General features: G+C 39.7%; 1 pseudogene; it reads left to right on the top strand.

The window, feature by feature from the left end:
• The first annotated feature begins 426 nt into the window (after nucleotides 1-426).
• On the top strand, nucleotides 427-2,245 carry LOC116476492 (zinc finger protein PLAGL2-like; annotated as a pseudogene).
• The last annotated feature ends 14,452 nt before the right edge of the window (nucleotides 2,246-16,697 follow it).

Raw genomic sequence — 16,697 nt, 5'->3', positions numbered from 1 at the left:
GGTCATCTCAAAGCAAGGATAGAGAAGTGCTATACATTTACCCCTGCACTGAGTGCCTGTGTCTTAAATAAATATTAAGTGAAGTTAGTGCAACTGGTAAAAAAGTCAATAACTTAGAAAATAATATTAGCATTTTGTTCTATGCTTGGATTTTATCATGTGAAGTTATCATTTTAAAGTTATTAAACATCTTAAAAATAGCTCACTTTTAAAATATGCATTTGTGTAGAAATACTAGAAAATGCCGACAACCCAAAAGATTAAAAATATGAAAATACTGGCGGAGCCCGAGCGCGGCCCGGCCCGAGTGCGGTGAAGAGATTGTTTTCTGAAAGCTGCGTTGGAGGCTGTGACAGAGCTGAGAGCCTGTGTGGAGCGGATGGTGAGGAATTCTCAATAACATGGCCCTTTGCCATTAGCCTTGCCATGACCACATTTTTCACCAGCGTCACCCGCTGGATTCAAGATGCAAATCAGGAGCTGGAAACTAGTTCCCAGGCCTCGGGGCCGGGAGGCGGAGAGTCAAGTGAAGTGCCAATGTGAAATTTCGGGGAAACCTTTCTCAAATGGGGAGAGGCTGAGGCCTCACAGCCTCCCGCAACCAGAGCAGAGACCATATGGCTGCCCTCAGCTGCACTGTGGCAAAGCTGTTGCTTCTACATACAAGCTATATAGGCACATGGCCACCCACTCAGCCCAGAAACCCCACCAGTGTATGTAGTGTGATAAGGTTTTTCACCGCAAGAATCATCTGCGGAACTATCTGCAGACCCGTGACCCTAACAAAGAGGCCCTCCGCTGCTCTGAGTGTGGTAAGAATTAGAATACGAAGCTGGGCCACCGGCGCCACCTGGCCATGCATGCTGCCAGCAGCGGTGACCTCAGCTGCAAGGTGTGTCTGCAGACCTTTGAGAGTACCCAGGCCCTGCTAGAGCACCTGAAGGCCCACTCACGCGGGGTAGCAGGCAGTGTCAAGGAGAAGAAGCACCCCTGTGACCACTGCGACCGGCGGTTCTATACTCGTAAGGATGTATGCCGGCACCTAGTGGTGCACACAGGTCGTAAGGACTTCCTGTGCCAGTACTGTGCCCAGCGGTTTGGCCGTAAGGACCACCTGATGCGTCATGTCAAGAAGAGCCACTTGCAGGAGCAGCTCAAGATCAAGACAGAGCCCGTGGACATGCTAGGCCTACTCAGCTGCAGCTCCACAGTCAGTGTGAAGGAAGAGCTGAGCCCTGTGCTGTGCATGGCCTCTCGGGACGTAATGGGAACCAAGGCCTTCCCTGGCATGTTGCCTATGGGCATGTATGGTGCCCACATCCCTACCATGCCCAGCACGGGGGTGCCACACGCCCCTGATGCACAACACGCTGCCCATAGGTATGAGCTACCCTCTGGAATCCTCACCTATCTCTTCCCCAGCTCAGCTCCCTCCAAAATACCAGCTTGGATCTACCTCATACTTGCCCGACAAATTGCCCAAAGTGGAGGTGGATAGTTTTCTGGCGGAGCTTCCTGGCAGCCTGTGTCTCTCATCCGCTGAACCCCAGCCCGCCTCACCTCAGCCGGCGGCAGCTGCGGCCCTCCTAGATGAAGCACTGTTTGCCAAGAGCCCCGCCAACCTCTCTGAGGCCATCTGCACTGCTAATGTGGACTTCTCCCACCTACTGGGCTTTCTTCCACTCACCTGCCCCCGTGTAACCCACCTGGGGCCACAGGAGGCCTGGTCATGGGCTACTCCCAGGCAGAGGCACAGCCCCTGCTCACCACTTTGCAAGCTCAGCCTCAAGATTCCCCAGGAGCTGGGCGACCACTGAACTTTGGTCCTCTGCACTCCTTGCCTCCTGTCTTCACGTCTGGCCTGAGTAGCACCACCTCTCGTTTCCACCAAGCATTCCAGTTGCCCCCACAGAGGCCCTCAGCTCAGTTTTTGGCTCTGTTAGGGAGCCTTAGTACCCACCCCGTCCGTGTCCCTCACGAAGGCTTCTCTGCTCTCTATCACATCACTTCCACTTTCTTGTGCCCCTGCGCCCGCCTCCAGTTTTCCCCTAGTATCCAGCAAGTTTTCTTGCAACAAATGATTAGTTCTTCTCTTCTGACTTGTGGGGCTCCCTGCCTCAGAGAGCACAGCCCTTGCCCAGAGCCCAGGAACCCCATCCTTGCTTCATCTCAGTTCTTCACGGGCTTCACTCTTCCCACTCATGGAAGGGAGGCAGCTCAGGGACCTCCACTGTGGGACCCTTGACACATCTCCACTCTGATTCAGAAACACACTTCTACCTCTTTACTGTTAACTCTTAACAGATGCAGTCAGCAGTTTCTGGGCACTTCTCTCAGTAGGTGCCTCATGCTGACTTCTCCACTAGGGTTTCAGGACAAACTACCAAGGAACTGCCTCAGCCTGGTACCAGTCCTCCCTCACCCACCTTCTGTCTAGGTTCACTTGGTTTGTCATCAGGAACTGAGCAGGTCCAGGACTCAGGCTTCTGCTTCAGCCCAAGCCAGTACTCTTTGTTTGAGGTAAAGGCCTTAACATTTAGTTCCCTAGCCCTTGATTGGAAGCAATTTGGAGTGTGTTTCGATTTAGGCAGGGTAGCTTGGGATACCTTTTAAAAAACAAAACCGGATATTAAAATGTCTGGCAAGGTTAGAATCAGACTAGATGATTTGCTTCTAAAAATTAGTTTCAGTGAGTCCCAGGGACTAATTAAGGTTTATTTTAAAAAGCGTCTACCTTGATACGCAGCCACCTCCTGCATGCTGTGCATGTTATTGGGACTTGTATTATAGGTGATGGTATGTGAGAATCGAGCTGGGACTCGCTGTTGCCATCCTCCTTGTTGTATCTGGTTTTCATCACTAGACCCAGCAACCCTCCTCACTTTAACTGCCACCTTCCCTACACCCTCAGTTTACAGAGACCATTGGGCCTCTGGCTGCAGAATACAAAGTCCTGGGCTGTTAGAGGAGTCCTTTCCTCTCTGCCTGCCCTTTCCTGTCCCTCCCTTGAATTCTCTCTCCCCATAAGTGATGCTGGGAAAGTCACAGGACTGGCAAAGCAACTGTTTAAACCCTTGTAACCGGGGCCTTGCCCCCACCTCCTGTCTTTTCTCCTTGCCTTCCTCACTCCTGTGTCCTCCCATCTATCCTGTCTTTCCTTTCCTCCTCCCTCAGTGTCCTTAGCACCCACAAGGAATTTTCCTATCACTGTGAACTTTGCTGGTACAGAGGAATAATATCTGCCTTCACCTTTTTTTTTGGACCATAGCTAGCCAGTCATTTCTTAAACCTCCCTTCCTAAAATCTGGGGGGCTGGGGGTGGGGGAAGCCTTAGTGGCCTGGTTGTTCAAAGGATAAGAATAGCTTTATCCTACACTCAGTACCCAAACTCACTTCAGTATGCTCACTGAGTCCATGAGAACCTGAGGGGCATCTGCCCAGGACAGGAGCCATGGCATATGACAAAGACCAACGAGGGACCAGGAAAAAAAAGGGGTGATGTCCCCTTTCTCTGCCATCTCCAGCCTCTGTCAGCAATGAGCTATCCCCCTCCCATCCTACACAGTAGCTGGTCAGGGCTGAGTGCAGTCCTGGGGGTAAGGGGATCACATGCCCAGGTGTCAGCTCAAAGGATCTCTGCATCATCTTGAGGTGGGAGGCAGGGAAGGGAGCACCAATGAAGATCCCCCCAGGCCCAACCTTTTACAAATGGCATTTTCTTTTTTTTTTTTTTTTTTTATTATACTTTAGGTTTTAGGATACATGTGCACAATGTGCAGGTTTGTTACATATGTATCCATGTGCCATGTTGATTTCCTGCACCCATTAGCTCGTCATTTAGCATTAGGTATATCTCCTAATGCTGTCCCCGCCCCCCCCACCCCCCACCCCACAACAGTACCCGGAATGTGATGTTCCCCTTCCTGTGTCCATGAGTTCTCATTGTTCAATTCCCACCTATGAGTGAGAACATGCAGTGTTTGGTTTTTTGTCCTTGCGATAGTTTACTGAGAATGATGTTTTCCAGTTTCATCCATGTCCCTACAAAGGACACGAACTCATCATTTTTTATGGCTGCATAGTATTCCATGGTGTATATGTGCCACATTTTCTTAATCCAGTCTATTGTTGTTGGACATTTGGGTTGGTTCCAAGTCTTTGCTATTGTGAATAGTGCCGCAATAAACATACGTGTGCCTGTGTCTTTATAGCAGCATGATTTATACTCCTTTGGGTATATACCCAGTAATGGGATGGCTGGGTCAAATGGTATTTCTAGTTCTAGATCCCTGAGGAATCGCCACACTGACTTCCACAATGGTTGAACTAGTTTACAGTCCCACCAACAGTGTAAAAGTGTTCCTATTTCTCCACATCCTCTCCAGCACCTGTTGTTTCCTGATTTTTTAATGATGGCCATTCTAACTGGTGTGAGATGGTATCTCACTGTGGTTTTGATTTGCATTTCTCTGATGGCCAGTGATGATGAGCATTTCTTCATGTGTTTTCTGGCTGCATAAATGTCTTCTTTTGAGAAGTGTCTGTTCATGTCCTTTGCCCACTTTTTGATGGGGTTGTTTGTTTTTTTCTTGTAAATTTGTTTGAGTTCATTGTAGATTCTGGATATTAGCCCTTTGTCAGATGAGTAGGTTGCAAACATTTTCTCCCATTCTGGAGGTTGCCTGTTCACTCTGATGGTAGTTTCTTTTGCTGTGCAGAAGCTCTTTAGTTTAATGAGATCCCATTTGTCAATTTTGGCTTTTGTTGCCATTGCTTTTGGTGTTTTAGACATGAAGTCCTTGCCCACGCCTATGGCCTGAATGGTATTGCCTAGGTTTTCTTGTAGGATTTTAATGGTTTTAGGTCTAACATTTAAGTCTTTAATCCATCTTGAATTAATTTTTGTATAAGGTGTAAGGAAGGGATCCAGTTTCAGCTTTCTACATATGGCTAGCCAGTTTTCCCAGCACCATTTATTAAATAGGGAATCCTTTCCCCATTTCTTGTTTTTGTCAGGTTTGTCAAAGATCAAATAGTTGTAGATATGCGGCATCATTTCTGAGGGCTCTGTTCTGTTCCATTGATCTATATCTCTGTTGTGGTACCAGTACCATGCTGTTTTCTTAATTGAAATCCGGGAAGCAGGTGTGATTAGTTTTTTGCTCGTAGATATTGTCCTAAGTTGGAATTCTCCCACTGCCCTAAAACCTTCCCCAGTAGTCCTTTTAATTTCCCCTTCCCTTTTTGGTAGCTGTTTTCTCCATCCACTCTTCACCTCCCCTCTTATCTAGGAGCTGTTTGTAAGCAAGATTTTTTTAACAGGTTATATTGTACAGGATCAATATTTTGCTTTTTAACAAGGATATTTATTTAATAAGAAACTTTGCCTTAGGGAGGTGTTGGCCAGAAAAGTCCAGATTCCTCTGGGACCCCACCCTGGCGTCTCCTGGAGCTCTGAACATGCTGTGGAAGGGATTGGCCATGACCTTCACCTCTGGAGAGTAGGGTCTATGGTGAGGGAAAAGGGTGTTCACCATGATAATCTAGCGCCTCCATGGAGGGGTTTGGAAAAATTCCAGTCCGATTTCTTTGTGTGTCAGCTGACTTCCTTAGCTGATTGTTCCCACTTGCACCTCTCCACCTCTGCATATTTGGCACTAGAACTCCTGAGACACCACTTCTCATGCTTCTCCTTCCCTACCAGCGGTCAAGGCTTTGGAGCCACTCTTTTGTAACTCCAGATTATTTAAAGAGAAAAATACACGACAGAAATCTTCTAGCACTTTGTAAACACAGTGAATAACCTCTTGGAGTATTTTTGGCTTTATATAAAACAAGGTTTTTAATTGTAAAGTATAAGTGCCATTAGAAAATGCACAGGGCATATCTTTGTTAAAGTAGATTTTTCAATGTTTTACAGAATTACATTTTCAAAAAAAGTTTTTATAATGAAGTTGTTTATTAAAAACTTCTGAATGATGAAAAAATATGAAAATTAACATTTACTCTCAGCTGCCCAGTGATAACAATGATCACTTATTAGCATCTTATTATACCTTACAATTTTTTTTTTAATAACACAGACAAGGTCTCACTATGTTGCCCAGGCCATTCTCAAACTCCTTGATTCAAGTGATCCTCCTGCCTCAGCCTCTCAAAGTGTTGGGATTACAGGCATGAGCCACTATGGCCAGGCACAAAATTTTTAAATAATGCATATGTGCACACACATACACACACACACACACACACACACATGCAAATAAATATGTTTTGAAAATTGATACCCTATTGCCCATCTTGGTAGGCAGAATTCTGAGATGACTCCAAAAATTTTGTGCCAGACACCAGAGGTATCCCAAAATAGGGCACTGGCCTCTAGAAACACCAGGAAAATATGTGGAGAGGTAAACACAAACCCATAGCAAGCCCACTGAAACACCCCCAAGAACACAGCCTAATGATGCAGTGCCAGCAACACCCTCTGTATGTGGGAAGAATAGAAAATTGTATTGATATCTTTAAATGGAGGGATTATAGAAAAGACAAAAAGAATAAAATAAGACATATTTCCCTTCCTATTCCAGAAAGTGGGTTAGGAACAGAGACAGTACCCATTAAAATTAGTCCGTGGAGAAAGTAAAGTTCCCAGCTGTTGGGTTTAGAGATACGTATTTTTGACTTTGAAATTCCTTTAATAGGCTCCATCATTTTTACTTACGTGTTTTTAAAGTGTGGCAGCTCAACTCCCACCCAACCTATTCCCCAAGCCTTAGCCAGCGGCAAAGAACATTAAAATAAAACCTGAATAAATAAACAAAACCCTGAACCTTTATTTTATGTGAAAACCAAAACAAGGTCAAACTCTTCCCTTCTAATAGAATGCCCAAAGAAGAAAATTTTTCTCACACTGTTAAACCCAGTCATCATCAGATTCCCATGGGCAGGAATGCCAAGTTTGTTAGTATGGAAAAGAATTTAGATGACTTTTCTCCTTTCTTGAAAATAGAATGATTTAAAGCCCAAGGAAAAATAGGTTAACTCCTGAAAATTTCTGACTCCTGACAAATTCTGTTCCCAGAAGAGTTTATTTTTACTTCCACTATTATAGTTATTCACAATAAAAAGTTTATCTCATTTTTGTTTGTATTTTCTTTAATCATGGAACATACATTCACATTTAATAATTCATTTTTCTCAATAGAGTTATTCCTAAAAAGATGGTCTATATATCATCTTAAAAAGAAACATCTAACCGTGCTGGAGTAACTAGTATCAAATTTTCTTCCTTTCATAAACAATTAAAGAATTGGGTAAAATATATGCAAGATCTGGTTCTGGTACTAGGTAATAATCAGCACATGACTGTGATCTTGAGAGAAATGATGTAAATCAGCTGAGCCCTGCAATTACCCTGGATTCCTTTCTGGGGGCACTTCTCAGGCTAAAGTATATGGAAGGGGAAGACGAGTAGACTATCATGGCCTCCCTGAGTGGAAGAGATATTAAAGCTGGGGCAGCTAGAATTCATGGGGCAGCGTACTAGAAAAGAGATAGCTATCTAGAGAAAAAGTTCCAGAAATGTATATTAGGTCCTCTGAGGCCTATTGCTGAACATTAAGCTACACATGTGCAGGTTGAAACCCGATGAAGCTAAGCTGACAATTACTAGGGTGCTATCAGCTAAACAATTCTCATAGCACATTAAGCCTGAGAGATGATAAAGTTCTAACAAGCCAGAATGGATAGTACTTACTGACTCTCTCAGGCACTCAGTACACACCCCAGAAGAGCCATGCCTGGGTAGTAGGAGTAAACCAGCTGTAGAGTAAAATCTACTTTATATCTGCCCTATCAAATTTTTCAGCAATTTTCAAAATGATTAAACTGAAAAACAAGTGACTAAACTGCCTACCAGAACTAAGTCAAGCACCCTTTAAAAGAAGACAATGAAAACTAGACATTCAGCAACATAAAATTCACGATCTTCAGCTCCTAGCCAAAAATTACTAGACGTGCCCTCAGAAGCAGGAAAATAGGATCTAAAACCCGGAGCAAAATCAGTCAATAAAAACAGAACCAGACCAGGTGCAATGGCTTACACCTCTAATCCCAGCACTTTGGAAGGCCGAAGCAGGAGGATGGCTTGAGCCCATGAGTTTGAGACAGCCTGGACAATATGGTGAGACCCTGGTCTCTATAAAATTAAATAACAACAACAAAACAACAACAACAGCAAAACAGAACCAGAAGTGGATGAATTAGAGCCAAAAAATTTTTATCAGATATTGTAAATATGGTTAAAGGAAAACATGAGCATGATGAGGAAAAAGACTACAATATATAAAATAAGAAATTATTTTTGTGTATAATAATTCATTTGGTGGAATTAACAGCAGTTTAGATAATGAAGAAAGAAATGTCAGTGAACTTGTAGACATAAAAATATAAGTTGCCCAAATTGAAGCTCAGAGGAAAAAAAGAGACTGATAACAAAAAGCTAAAAACAGAACTACCATTCAACCCATTACAGGGTATAGACCCAGAGGAATATAAATCATTCTACCATAAAGACACATGCACACAAATGTCTTTGCAGCTCTATTACAATAGCAAAGACACAGAATTAACCTAAGTGCCCATCAGTGACAGACTGGATAAAGAAAATGTGATACATGTACACCATGGAATACTACACAGCCATAAAAAAGAATGAGATCATGTGTTTTGTGGGAACATGAGTGGAGCTGAAGGCCCTTATCCCTTGCAAACTAATTCAAGAAAATAAAACCAAATACCGCATGTTTTCATTTATATGTGGGAGCTAAATGATGAGAACTCATGGACACAAAGATGGGAACAACAGGCACTGGGCCTGCTTGAGGGAAGAGGGTGGCAGGAAGAAGAGGAGCACAAAAAATAACTATTGGGTACTAGCCTTAGTACCTGGGTGACAAAATAATCTGTACAACAAACCCTCATGACATGAGTTTACCAATATAAGAAACTTGCACATGCACCATAAACCTAAAATAAAACTTTAAAAAACAAAAAAAGCTAACAGAATCTTAGTGAATAGCCACACATGTAACTGGAGCCCCAGAAGGAGAGAGGGAAAATGACTAGGGGAGAAACTTTTAAAGAAATAATGGGCAATGTTTTTTTTCAAATTAGATGAAAACAACAAACTTAAAAGTTCAATCAATCCTAAGCAAGATAACACAAAGAAAACCTCACTGAAGTATTTCATAAACAAACAATCAAGAAAAAAATCTTAGAGTCACCCTGCATACAGGAGGTCACAGAGAAGAGTGATTACAGGTTTCTCAGAAATAGCACAAGCCAGAAGATAATGAAATAGAATCATTAAAGTTCTGAAAGGAAAAAACAGAACTGCCGAACCTAGAATTTTAGAATTTTATATCCAGCAAAATACTTTGTAAAAATTAAGGCATAATACGGTCATCTTGAGCAACATAAACAAAAGCTGAGATAATTTTAACTACAAAAATTTGTACTGCTCTTGAACTACAAAAAAAAATATTTGAGGAAGTTTTTTAGGCAGAAGGAAAATAATTCCAGAGAAAAACATTTTTAAAAAAACACAAAAGTAAGAAAGAAGCAATATAGTCTATATGGTGAACAACACAGAATTTGAAATCCTGATGTTGATACGTTGATACTTACAAAGCATTAGTTTCCTTATCTATAAAATGTGGATGTTTATGCCTTCATCATAGCAATGTTGCATAGATTCAATGAAATAAAGATCATTTAGCACAATGATTGGAACATAATAAGCACTCAATGAATCATAGCTATTACTATGTTATTGATAGCTATTAAATGTCCAAATATATTATTGTTAATAACTCTTGGTGAATAATTTGCACAGAATGCCATCTATGTAAAAAAGAGATAGGCTGATCAACATTAGGCTTTGTAATTTATCTTGGAAAAGGGTGGAGAGTTAAATATGTTAGTATTATTGGTGCTTCGCAGGGTGGGAAACTGAGAAGAGATGAGATACTTTGAGACAGGTCACAGAGAAGAGTTCATAGATGAGAGGGAAAGATTTCTCATAAGCAATCCGATACTATCTTGTTGACTTGTAATGAAGAGTCTTACAATATCCCTGACTCCAGGTCAATATTGGCCTTTCATTGTACATCTGGAAGAGTTGTAAAATAAAAAATAACTATTTAGAATTTTTCTTGATTCTTAACTTTGTTTCATTGGGAGAAAACAAGTTACCTGCCTATGATTCTACAAAATAACCAATGCAATGAATATTCTCTAGTACCATTTAAAACTACCACATATGTGGGAAAACATAGGAAAATGAGCTGTCTAGATTTGGAATAAATGTGTGAATGGATCAAATAAACCTATAAATAAAGTGCATTGCAGTGGTGAGCATAGACTCTGGAGCCTGACTGCCTAAATTCAAATTCCTATTCTACGCCTCACTAGCAGTGTAGCCTTGGGAAGATACTTGACCTTTCTCTTAATTGTAAAGTGGGGAAATAATAGTATCTACTTCATAGGATTATTGAAAGATTGAATGAGTTAGCATGTAATATATTTGGGATGTATTTGTTGTTATATAAGCAATGATGAGAGAGTTGATTAAAAAGTTACAGGAATTATTTGCTAATAATGACACTGTATTACTTGCTAATAATGACACTGTATACTTTCTCTTTGCAGAATGTATTTCAGGTTTGAAGTTACTTTCACATTACTTAGAGGTAAAACATCATTACCACTGGTATTACTAGCATTTTATCATGAAATATTGATATAATTTGTGAAGAAAGGAAAACTTTCCAGTCTAAAGTTTCTAGGAGGCTCAAGACTGCATCTGGAGAGAAGCAACTACTCATCTACTAACAAGACAACCCTTAGTTTGGTTGCAGTAGCAAGCTCCACTCTAATCATTCAGCTGAACAAACAAAACCCAGGATTTTGTTATTTTCCCAGAAGCTAGGTAAACAGCCACTTCCCTTTTAGTTCTCTTTTTAAAGTAAGAAGGCCCACATCTCTCCTAATCATCACTTCACTCTATATTCCTATTTTAAAAGTTGATTTTTCTAGATGTTTGCTATTTTAAGCCAATAAAAAAGTCACTGACAAATACGCTATTTAAATAATGTATGACAATAAATAATATGCTATTGCAAACATACAAATTTTAAAACCACAAATTAACCCAATGGTCAGTGGTATACTGTTAGGCTTATTTGGCTGTATGGATAGAAACCCACTCATGAAGGATACTGGATTTAGGCCAGGCTTAGAAACCAAGAACGTGCAGAACTCTAAAAACAGGCTATTTTTTATTGTCTCTTTCAAGAGCCACAGAGTTTCTCTTTATTTCATGATATCTCTGCTTCTCTGAGCATGTCTGATCCATCTTCTCTTCAAACTACCTGGCTTCTGTCTTCTGATAGTTTCCATTCCCTTACAACTTTGATTGAGTCATCAGCCACTATGGGCTTTACCTTACCAATAGCATCTCTGAAGTTACCACTCGGTTTGAATCTTAGCATATTCCCAGTTCGGTTCAAATTAGTGGAGGAAGAGGGAGATTTAAATATCTGATCAGCCCAGTCCCAGTTTACCTGATCAATTCGTCAATCATCTGTAGATTGCCAAACTACAGACTGGTGGGTCAGATGTCCACCCTAGGTTCATGTGCGAGAGATCACATGGTACAAACAACTATCCCCCACTGCTACTCCATGTATTAGGCATATCTTTCTCAGAAGGGATTGTGGGCAAGCAGGCATCATAAATATATCTAGTAAGTACACTCAAAGAAAATGGGCCACATCCAGGCAACATTCCATAATGGACACTGTTTACTTGGTCTGCCCACTTTGAGAACCAGGGCTTTAAATACAAATGTCAGTTGAGTTAGCACAGGTCAGATATTTTGTAGCAGTATTTGATAGGATTACTTTAGCACAAGAAGTAATACATGCTTCAAAAAGACTTCAGTTTGAAAATAACTAAAATCATACCCTGAAACAAATTATGTAAAATTAATTAAACATTCCATGCTCATGGGTAGGAAGAATCAACATCATGAAAATGGACATACTGCCCAAGGTAATTTATAGATTCAATGCCATCCCCATCAAGCTACCAATGACTTTCTTCACAGAATTGGAAAAAACTACTTTCAAGTTCATATGGAACCAAAAAACAGCCTGCATTGCCAAGTCAATCCTAAGCCAAAAGAACAAAGCTGGAGGTATCATGCTACCTGCCTTTAAACTATACTAACAAGGCTACAGTAACCAAAACAACATGGTACTGGTACCAAAACAGAGATATAGACCAATGGAACAGAACAGAGCCCTCAGAAATAATGCTGCATATCTACAACCATCTGATCTTTGACAAACCTGACAAAAACAAGAAATGGGGAAAGGATTCCCTATTTAACAAATGGTGCTGGGAAAACTGGCTAGCCATATGTAGAAAGCTGAAACTGGATCCCTTCCTTACACCTTATACAAAAATTAATTCAAGATGGATTAAAAACTTAAATGTTATACCTAAAACCATAAAAACCCTAGAAGAAAACCTAGGCATTACCATTCAGGACATAGGCATGGGCAAGGAATTCATGTCTAAAACACCAAAAGCAATGGCAACAAAAGCCAAAATTGACAAATGGGATCTAATTAAACTAAAGAGCTTCTGCACAGCAAAAGAAACCACCATCAGAGTGAACAGGCAACCTACAGAATGGGAGAAAGTTTTTGCAATCTACTTATCTGACAAAGGGCTAATATCCAGAATCTACAATGAACTCAAACAAATTTACAAGAAAAAAACAACCAACCCCATCGAAAAGTGGGTGAAGAATATGAACAGACACTTCTCAAAAGAAGACATTTATGCAGCCAAAAGACACATGGAAAAATGCTCATCATCACTGGCCATCAGAGAAATGCAAATGAAAACCACAATGAGATACCATCTCACACCAGTTAGAATGGCGATCATTAAAAAGTCAGGAAACAACAGGTGCTGGAAAGGATGTGGAGAAGTAGGAACACTTTTACACTGTTGGTGGGACTGTAAACTAGTTCAACCATTGTGGAAGTCAGTGTGGTGATTCCTCAGGGATCTAGAACTACAAATACCATTTGACCCAGCCATCCCATTACTGGGTATATACCCAAAGGATTATAAAACATGCTGCTATAAAGACACAGGCACACGTATGTTTATTGCGGCACTATTCACAATAGCAAAAACTTGGAACTAACCCAAATGTCCAACAATGATAGACTGGATTAACAAAATGTGGCACATATACACCATGGAATACTATGCAGCCACAAAAAAGGATGAGTTCATGTCCTTTGTAGGGACATGGATGAAGCTGGAAACCATCATTCTCAGCAAACTATCACAAGGACAGAAAAACAAACATCGCATGTTCTCACTCATAGGTGGGAATTGAACAATGAGAACCCATGGACAGGGGAAGGGGAACATCACACACCAGGGCCTGTCATGGGGTGCGGGGAGGGGGGAGGGATAGCATTAGGAGATATACCTAACGTTAGATGACGAGTTAATGGGTACAGCACACCAACATGGCACATGTATACATATGTAACTAACCTGCACATTGTGCACATGTACCCTAAAACTTAAAGCATAATAAAAAAAATGAATAATTAAAAAAATTGAAAAATAAATTTAAATCTAAGTACAGTTGTAAGTTATAGCTGCATATAACATATTCCTATAATCACAAATGGGTACTAGTCTCTTTTAACTAATTTATTCATGAAACCTGAGTCCTCTTGGCTCTGTGAAATTTTTGTATAGTGTCATTTTTCTTTTGCCTTTATTATTATTGCATTTTATCTGCTGATTCATATGGACATCCCTAGCAGATCTTCTTAGGCTGGCTACCTCGATGTGTCTAGGTTAAGCTAATGCAAGTGCCTTCTTAGTCTCTGAGACAATCTTTAAATTTTATCAATTGTATCCCTGATGTTCTAGATATGTTTTTCACCATTTACTAATGCAGAGAATCAAGCAAATGATGCAGATATGCCAACTGAAACATGCCATCTTTCCCTGCATTGCTGTATAATACATATCCCTGGATTAGCGGGTTTGTTTTTTAATTTATATGTTTTTTATTGTGCAATAGTTTAAACAGAGAAAAGTTGCAAGAACTGTGCAAAAGAACCCCCAAATTCCTTCATTCAGATTATCATATTGTTAACATCATTCCACAAGCTCTCTCCCGCTTTTTTCCTCTCCTGCTCACCCCTTTACTCTCTACATATGTATGAATGTGTGCATACACCTATATACTTATTGATATTAATCCACTTTGTCAGTGAACATTTCAAGCATTTTCCCTTTCCCTTGGCTATTACATGATACTGCAATGACCATCATTGTACTTGTCTTTTTCAAACATGTACAAGAGTTTCTCTAAGGCAGCAGTTCTCAAAATGTCATCCATGGTCCTCTGAGGTCCCCAAGAGTTCACAAGGTCAAACTATTTTCATGATAACACAAGGACATTATTTGCCCACAATTGACATTTGTACTGAGGGTACAAAAGCTATGGTAGGTAACACTGCTTGTGCCTTAATCAAGGCAATGGCAGCAAGGGGTATTAATTATCATTGCATTCTTTGTCACCATGCACTTGTAGTTTTCCTTTTTATGCCAGTTTCCCCTTTAAAATGTCCATGAGGAAACTGCAAAACTTAATTTGATTAAATTGCAACCCTTGACTACACATCTTTTTAACATTCTGCGTGACAAAATGGAAGGGAAGTGTGAAACACTTCTGCTGCATAGGAAGATGGTTCTCTCAAGAAAAAACACTTGTGTGATGGTTTGATTTGAGAGCTGAACCAGGTGCCTGTTTCATCAACACCATTTTTACTTGAAAGAATTACTAATTCAGACTTTGATATTTGAACAAACTGAGTTTGTGACTTTGAGGAAAAAAAACTGACAGTATTTGTTATCCATACAAAAATTCTAAGTTTCTCTTGAATATGCAGATAGTTAGAATATCTGCATAACCCTTTGAACCAATTCTTTTCAAATGACTAATTACTGATGTTACAAAATTATGCGTGGGTTAAAGAGCCCCTCAAAATACAAGACAGGCCAATTTATTTTAATTCAGCAGAGTATTAAAATGTTTACTGATATGGTTTCACATTCTACATTGCAACTAAGCCCCAAAATATTAAAACATGTTGAGTTTTGATGTAGTATCAAATAGAATATCCACAGTTATCTGAAACAGCTATTAAATAATACTTTCTTTTCCAACTGTACATCTATGTGAAGCTAACTTTTCTTTGTGTGCTTTACAGGAAGCACATTGCAGCAGACGGTATGCAAAAGCAGACATGAGAATCCAGCTGTTAAGCCATGCCTCAAAGAGATTTGTAGAATGGTAAAACAATGCCACTCTTACTCTTTTGTGTCTTCTAGGGAAAATATATTTGCTTTTAAATATCATGTTAACATGTAATAAATGTGTCATTCTTATTCCTAAATGAATTAACAAATAAATCTGTCTTTTTAATTTTCCAACTTTAAATTCTAATATGATAGCTGTAACTCATGAAACAAGATCTGTTTGGGGTTCTCAATAATTTTTAAGAGTATAAAGAGATACTGAAGACAAATGTTTGTAGATTACTGCTCTAGGTTATAAATATGAAAATAAATTTGGGAAGGTATAGGCTACACAAATCTTTAACGTGACTAGATAATATCACATTGCTCCCCCATCCAATCTTGAATTACAGGTCTATGTACTCAAGTTGAGAGATGGTAGCTTAACTGAATTATCATAGTGCTTCCTTGACATGAACTAATTAGCTATTACATAGAAATTTTTAGGCAAATTCTGGATACTATTTAAGAAGCTTTGAAACAATTTGGTCTCACTAAATGCCTTCTATTTTATTATTAAATTAAAGGAAAACTCAACTAGGATAACATTTTTCTCGAATAAATATACAGGTTAAATATAGCCAGAGACACTAAATTTTATTACAATATTTTATTAATAATCAAGTCACACAGGCATCCTAGACAACCAATACATTGAAAATACTATATATTCCTCCTGTGTCGTTACAATATATAATTATTCAGGGAGCCTATGCACTGAAAAAAAGAGGTGCAATGGTTTAAAACATGTGGCCTATTACCATGTAAAATAGGTTTGGGATTAATTCTACAACTGTTTGATATTTAAAATGAGTGTGTAATTCAGTATATTGAAGAGTTTTTATGTATATACAATAGGAAATGATTTAAGATTTCTTAACATTAAAACATAATGCAAGAAGGAGGTAGAGAGAAATTATATTAATTCTCCCAGAGCAAGACATTATAATAAACTGAATCATACAATTTTTAATTTTAAATTTATGGGTTAAGAGGAATGAAAGCCCTTGGGACAAAATGGAATAAAATAAGATTTTGATCCCAGCAGGGAACTTTTTGGAAACCTCTCCTACGGGCATCGTATCAAGACCTTATGGAAGAAATGGCCTTTCAATCATATCTCCTGAAGTCATAGAGAATTTTATCATGTCTCATGTATAATGAAATGTTAATGTGATTTTTCTTGACTGATATTATTCAGAGAAATTCATTTTCAACACCAGTTC

Source organism: Hylobates moloch, unplaced genomic scaffold (assembly GCF_009828535.3).
Source record: "Hylobates moloch isolate HMO894 unplaced genomic scaffold, HMol_V3 SCAFFOLD_2, whole genome shotgun sequence".
NCBI classification, from domain to species: Eukaryota; Metazoa; Chordata; class Mammalia; order Primates; family Hylobatidae; genus Hylobates; species Hylobates moloch.
The sequence above is the reverse complement of the archived record's forward strand: the minus strand, read 5'-3'. Positions and strand labels throughout refer to the sequence as shown.